This window comes from Limulus polyphemus, unplaced genomic scaffold, assembly GCF_000517525.1.
Source record: "Limulus polyphemus unplaced genomic scaffold, Limulus_polyphemus-2.1.2 Scaffold3337, whole genome shotgun sequence".
Classification (NCBI taxonomy): domain Eukaryota; kingdom Metazoa; phylum Arthropoda; class Merostomata; order Xiphosura; family Limulidae; genus Limulus; species Limulus polyphemus.
Window position 1 is genome coordinate 45,718 of NW_013668947.1, and position 7,742 is coordinate 53,459.

Below are 7,742 nucleotides of genomic sequence, written 5' to 3' on the forward strand. Positions count from 1 at the left end.
ATGTTTGGTGGGACGGGGATTCGAACCCGCGACTCTCAGATTGCGAATCGAGCGCCCTAACAACATAGCCATGCCGAGCCATTTATGTGATTTAACAAGAAATATATTGATAGTTGTCTGAAAAGCGCATGCGCTTAAAGTACTATGGATTCTGTACTTCATCTTTCTAATGAGGTGTGACGGTGCCCTCTACTTTTGTATAATTTACATTTAACGTTCTCCCCAGATATTTTTAATATACCTTTCTTCACTTTTCTCCGAAATACAAACCAACTTATAAAAATCGCAGACTTCATATTTATTGACTAGCGCAACTGGTATGGGTCGTTTATGAAATATATTCCACGAATGCTTCTTTATAAAAGGATAAAACATTCAAGTTTATCAGCTCGTCTTGATATTTCAGGAATGCTGTCTAGTAAGAAGCTTTGGGGACTAATGTTTATTCTCAAGCTAAGAAGAAGAAGGTAAAAATGAAGATTTATATCTATAAAAACTGGTTCCTGATTGGATTCTGTGTTAGATAAGAGCCACACGAGGCCATGTCAATAAATTATTTATCTTCTCTCTCTGTCTTTCTTGGCCTCCCCCCCCCCGGTCCTCACGCTACAAGAACTCTCCTTAAAATTAAATCATGAAATCCCCCCCCCCCCCACACACACACACTATTCTCCAACCCCGTCTTTATTCTCGTTGGTAGTTGGCCTCTTCTCAGAAGATGTTACGAGCCTTAGACTATTTTAAGTACAGCAACAGCTGGAATTCCTAAGGGTTGCTACTTTGGTTTTACTTGTATAATTTCACAACCATTGATAGTTCTGGCAGAGGGGATTACGATTGTTTATAAACGTATTCGTACATAATTCAAACCGTATTGACAGCTATTAGCTTCCCTGACTTTCTTGTTCAGAATACAAAAAAAAAGGCCCTCTAGATTTAGTGAGGATTACATTATTTTCGTGTTTATTGTATTGCAAAGTTGACTAAAACTTTATAGCTATAACGCCACCTGTTGATACTGACCATATTACTTGTGGTTTGTGCTTCAATTCAAAAGTAGCAATGTGTACGTAGTAGCTGTGTGTGTTGAAAACAAGAAGTAAAACTATCTTAAACTTTGAAAATAACGAGGTTTACTTTTCATGTGTTTTGCTTAATAGAAGAGACATCCAGGTACTCGCAAATCTTGTAGCTTAGTTTCAGAAAACCAAACTGCTTCATTTGTACAGTGAAATGAAGTAAAAGAGCCTGGTCTAGTTATCTGCTTCATCAACCTTCTGGAATTGTTGGTATCCGTTTTTATTTTTCAGGAGTTTTGCAGATATAACATATTATTAGCAGTGGTTTTGAATTTTCTGAAATGTACATTTTATTTTTTTATCAATGCATTCAAAGCATTCTGTTTCTCAGGCCAGGTTGGTGACTTTGTCTTTATCGAGTACCTAATTATCGCACAAGTACCAACGGAATTTGAGGATAGTATAAAACGAGATTATATAGATATATAAAAAAATACAGCCACGATAAAATATTTTTCAAGATGAATACTCCAAGGGAAAGATGAAAGTATGTAACATCAAATAGTTAATTCCCATATTTCAAATCAGTTTAAAGTTCCCACATCACTCTACAGGTAACGAGGTTATATGTAAAGAAATTGATTTTTATGGCAAATAATGCTTGCGATTTTTTTAGAGAATGTAATAATCTATCTTTTAATATCCAAATTTTGAAATATTTATAGACTGTATTGATAAATAATGTTGGAGTAGCCAAGTACCCTGAGAAAGGGGTGCCATCTTTTACTGCTGGACCTGCTTTTGGCGTTATCAGCAGTTTCGACTCTTTTGCTAACACTTGCCTTCAAGCATCGACACGTTAGGTGGAATAGAGCGCCACTTCTCCTTGAAGCAATTCTACGTTTACTGACATTTCGGGCTCTGTTCCTACATTCCATCATTGATGTTCCACAATGTCCCTAATTGGTTCCACTCGAGGATCTGGTAAGGCTAAAGCATATTTTGAATTACAGTATACTCCAAAACACGGTTCACTTTTCTTTATAGAATTCACTCAGTATCTGGCATCGAGTCCACACCAGATGAATATGGAACATACAATAATATACCCCCCCCCCCCCACACACACACACACACACTCCCAGAGGTTTAACGGTAATATGAAGTCTTTTAACGCTAAAAAATGGGTTTCGGTATCCATTGTGTAGCTTTGCGCTTAACAACAAACAAACTGTACAACTCTTCGAGGTTGGAAATCGTATCAATGTCCAAAGTATTCTTGAAGTTGCTGTTACATCCAAATCGGTCCATCCAAAGTAAGCAACGATTAGCAGGTTCCCTGATACAGATAGACGCTTAAGGCACCTTGAGAGCCGCCACCTTGCTTTGTAACTGTGATGAGCGGCTTATGGGCTGCAGTCAGTCCACGATTTCCAGGCGATTGCGCCTTTAATTTCATGTCCTGAACTTTAAACATGCGGGATCAAGCTCTCATAAAATTTAATGTCTTAAAATTATGTGATTCACATTTTGAAGTTCAATAAATAAAAAGTTGCTTTTTTGTCTTTCTCATGAGTACAGTACACTATTTGCCAATGGAATATCCTAATGTGGACCTCAGCAAGTTTCATGAGAAATATGTACCAAAGAAAACCTGAATTCCTATTTCTAAAAGTGAAATATCAGTATAATTATCTCGCAAATTTGAATGAATCAGTATATTTGCAGGATAAAATCAACCATTTATATCGTGCACTACAGGTTTGATAGAAGATGAAGAAAGAAGCTGTTAGTGTTTCCATGGATTAGAATTAGGTCCCCAACATAAGAGACAAACCCTCCCGAGATGAAACTTCATTACAGCCACCATTAAAATTAAAATTAGGTCCACAACATAAGAGAGAACCTCATCTACGGTCTTAGATTCTGTGGTTTTTAACCATTGAACTTATAGATGTTCACTTTTCTCATCAAATCCATTTATTATAATCATATTTCTTTTAACCAGTGCTTGACCACCAATTGGTTTTAAAAATGGGAAAATAATGCTCTTCTGAATTCACCAATTACCTACCCACCCCTCCCTCGCGTGCTGCTTTATATCCACAAAGGGGTATATTCTTGTTTATGAAAACTATGAATCTACACAACAGTGAAACCTTCTCGTGCTTCAGAATCTATAATACAGTTTTGTTTCCTTACATCGTAGGGGGGGGGGGGTAATTTGTTATCGGCTTCTTGTAGAACCCTTCTTCCTGTCAGCATTAAAATCTAGCCTATTCATTTTGTCGCTCTAGGAGTGAAAAGTTGTCGGTGATAATTTGAGGAAAGAAATTTTATTGATCATTATAAGTGAACAGTAAATATTGCTTATTTTATTATCAACCTAAGATCATTTTGGCCATTCTCTGTTCTAGATCAGCGGATTTCTTCACCCTAAGTGTCAGACAAGAGTAGCCGAGACTTGCTTTTTGTCAATCAGTTCAAAATCGGCTGTGCGTAGCTTTGAACGAAAATTCTCAATAAATAATACTAAATTAGTGTTCTTGGTAGATATTGGATTTAAGGGCGGGAAATGCTTCTAACGGCGAATGTAACAACTGATGAAACAATGGTTTCTAATAATTACAAGTAAGAACAGTATATTTCATAAGTTATTTTTATTACTGGATTGAATTTTAGTTCTCAAATATGTAAGTAGCTTGCTTTGATCGGTATTAATATTAATTATATTCAAGAATGAGGACAAACATTCCGAATACCTCAGTTTTGTATATTCAAGAATGAGGACAAACGTTCCGAATGCCCCAGTTTTGTATATTCAAGAATGAGGACAAACGTTCCGAATGCCTCAGTTTTGTATATTCAAGAATGGGGACAAACGTTCCGAATGCCTCAGTTTTGTATATTCAAGAATGGGGACAAACGTTCCGAATGCCTCAGTCGATTCCCAGTAATGAAGACGATACTAGTTATATTGAAGTTTCTCATGGTTCAATAGTGTACTTCTCAAATATCCAGTAGTTCCTAATTACTGTAGTATAATAGTTTAAAGAGTAATATACACCCGATTGCCTGACATTCACCACGCATAAGAAATCTTCAAGCAAGATATCGTTTATACATGACATTTACTGGAGTACATCTCTATTCCTGTTGGTTGAGGTGTTGCTCGAGTCACCCCTTCAGGTGTAAACATTATCCCTGGAGTGGGTAGGGAGAGGATGAACTCCTTTTCTTCGCTTGCTCGTTTTGTTCATTCGGGTGTAATATGTTTTGGATGAAGAGTTTGGTTCTGTTGAAGAAGCTATTGTTGATTTAAAATTTTCCACCAGGTGTAATGTACGCCCTCTACCTCTGACGATTTTCTTCACAGATACCTCTTAATGGAAGCTGGTTTTGTGATTAGAAGTAGAAACTGACCAATACGTAATTATAGATGTATGCTTCATGAACGTCACACACTGTAAGACGTGTAAACAGGAGAAAACTTGCATTTTATTTAGTGCTTAACACTTCTAAACATCACGTACATTATAACATGTATACATACTACATGTTTCTTTGCATGTGTTTATAATATACAGGTTTTACCTACAGTCAAATATTGAACTGAGCTATTATAATTCATCACCCTGTATTCATTTGCAAAAGTGTTCAAGATGGGTAGCATTTGCCGACTGTACTACATTATCCCACTAACTGTAAATTATTTGGAAGGGGATGGCACCCCCCCCCCCTTGTATATAACTCAATAATATTACGAAAGATTTTCAGTTTTGTTTTTTCTCTCATCCGAGAAAACTCGAGACTTCGGAATTTTTAGGTTTGATCTTAGCGTTTTCCATGCTCCACGTGAGCGTGATATCTACGAATTCCTTTACCACAAGTCTGATCTTAAGTATTCGTGAAAGTAAGTAATATTACTTTTTTGTCCCGTTTCTTATCTTTTTCCCATTAGTTAAGTGGTCCCGGTATCATATTTACGCCACAAACACGCTGTATGGTACATTCTCTGCACAGTACCTTTGAAAACACATTTCCAGGTATGTGACCAGTGTTGGTATCTTCTAGTAGAAAATAAAAATATTCACATACGTTGTCAGTAAGAGGGTTATTTGTGACATTACGTTGTCAGCGAGAGGGCTATTTGTGACATTACGTTGTCAGCGAGAGGGCTATTTGTGACATTACGTTGTCAGCGAGAGGGCTATTTGTGACATTACGTTGTCAGCGAGAGGGCTATTTGTGACATTACGTTGTCAGCAAGAGGGCTATTTGTTTTCACTTCAAAAACTGTTCTTATTATCATGCTTTGAACTTTTTCCAGTTATTATTAGATTTTTTTTTATATGATCATGATGTTTTTTTTCTTTCGTTATAAACCTTTCATATTTAATTAGACGTGTATTGAAAGAATTAGATAACTGTTCTGCTGTAAAACAAATTATTTATACACACAGAGAGAAGGAAGACATTATTTCGGTGCACAACAAACACTGGTTTTGAAAAGTAACAATATCAGTATAGTTATATATGGAAATATCGCAAGAGATTTTCAAGCCAATATCTTCATTGAAATTGATGTGCTAAACATCACAGCACGGTTGAAAATATTTTAAACACATTAACACATTTCGTGCTGGAAACCCATCATAGACTATTACCACTTCATTTGCTAACGGTTAAAACTGTCCCTTCTTCATCTGGCCTTTATGACAAGAGAGAATTTTCTACTGGTTACCTGTAATGAAACGGAAATAAGTAATATTATTTAATCCAGTTCTAAACATACCTTTTAAATAATTGTCAAATACTATTTATGATTCATAGGAAGTATAATAGTGTAAATACTCAAAGGAAAATGTCGTAAAATAGGTTTTCATTTAAAATTTTTAGCTAAACTAAAGCAGGTCTTTCAGAAATTATTATCAAGTACGGTAGTACTTAATAGTAGGGATCATGATGAAACAAAATGGCGGCTATAAAAATCGCCTGTTTAAAACCACCTTTAAAATGTTGTTGTAACGGTCTGAAATGAACACGCCGCTACAGTCGGGGTTCAACAACGAAAAACAATTTATTCATCAATAACAACACTTAGAAATAAATTCAACACTTACCAAAACACGTGCCTAGCCAGGACTTTACACTAATGTTAAACATATCATCAATATTATTTCAAATAATGGAATTAAGAAAAACAAACTAATGCCAAAAAAAAAAAACAACAAAAAAAACAAACACTATTCCAAAAATACCTTTCAATATTAATAACAATATCGAGTGATAAACAGCAATAATTCACTAAGTGTCTCGTGACTCTATCTATTAGTCAAGCTTCTGGCAGGGTATCTATTCACTGACTAGGTCACGAGAGTACACCTCATGTGATCATAAATTTATTTAATTTTCTGCTACATTAGTAGAATCTGTAGATCACCGCTAGGTAAGCAGATTTTTGTTTCATCATACATGCATACATATTTACTCAAAATACAAATCATCAGCTAGAAGATGAGTTAGCGTTTTAATGCGTAGTTTATATTTAATGTGTTGGAATATTTATGTACAGTGTTCCAAAATAATTTGCCACAGGTTGATACACGTATTAAGAATATGCTCAAAATCGATACAGTAATAAAAACGTTCAAAACAAGATTACTCCTACTGTACATGTCATTCTACGTTCTTGCCAACTATCTAAATACAACAAGAAAAACGACGTTAATTTCCTCGTTGTTACAACGGCAATCGACCTTTGGGACATCATTCACAATAAATACTCCTTCCATAAATTTAGTGTAGTCGTTTTTAGTTAAACTTGGCAATACTATAGAAAATATAATTTGAAAGTTCACATACAAAGCGAAGATATTTTCGATATGATTTTAAGTCTATGGGGAAAAATGATACATTTTGCTACACACGGTCGATATTAATTTCTCCGAGATTTTGATTATGTATTGTCGCTGTCTACACACGTGGGGATTGGTTTCGTTATTTCGTGCAATCATGAACTGTTATACGTGATACGGTGTTAAACCGGTTTGATAAAGGGACTTTACAGTGCATTTCTCATAAAAATTGCTTTCCAAAGAAACTGCAAATACTTCATTTAATAATAAACTGTGAGTTTGTGGTCAGAGTAGATTTTATAAAATCTGACATTAGGCTTTAGTTCGTTTACTTTGCTACCTGATTTAAGTGGTAATTTAATTTTTTTTTTCCACGGAGAAATAAATGTCCGCAAATTGGTTCATAATTTTGTTCGCGGATAAATCTGTAGTAATAAAAAAAGAGGGCGTTAGCAGCCGTTAAGAAAATTGAGAGCTAAAAGGTAGGAACTTGTTTAAAGAAAAAAGAAACCCGAAATTTAACTATTTTAGTGGGAAAAAAAAATCTTCCGAGACTAGTGTCTGATGACTTCGTATTATGCGTGATGCCGGGAGAAGCCGATCTAGTCACGATCTTGCTCGGATCATATCGTTACTAATGGTAACGCATCTCTGCTATGGCACAAGGTGGCATCCTGTTTCAACCGGTAGTCACGTTCACAACGAGTAGTAAACGCACGTGATGTGGGATAGTTTGTCTAGATACACTTTAATACCGTATTTTTCGGAATATAAGACGCACCGGTGTATAAGACGCACCCTTATTTTGAAGACAAAGTTTTTGGGGAAAAAAAGTTAATCGCATTTGAAAGATTTTTATTGAACA

General features: G+C 35.5%; 1 long non-coding RNA gene across 1 annotated transcript in view; it reads right to left on the minus strand.

Annotated features, from left to right (window-relative positions):
- Positions 1 to 5,455: 5,455 nt before the first annotated feature.
- The window catches only part of LOC111088214, a 9,055-nt gene continuing 6,768 nt past the window's right edge, over positions 5,456 to 7,742 (minus strand). Inside the window, exon 3 of the long non-coding RNA XR_002612816.1 lies at positions 5,456 to 5,763. This is a non-coding gene — a long non-coding RNA (uncharacterized LOC111088214). The remainder of the gene's footprint in view (positions 5,764 to 7,742) is intronic.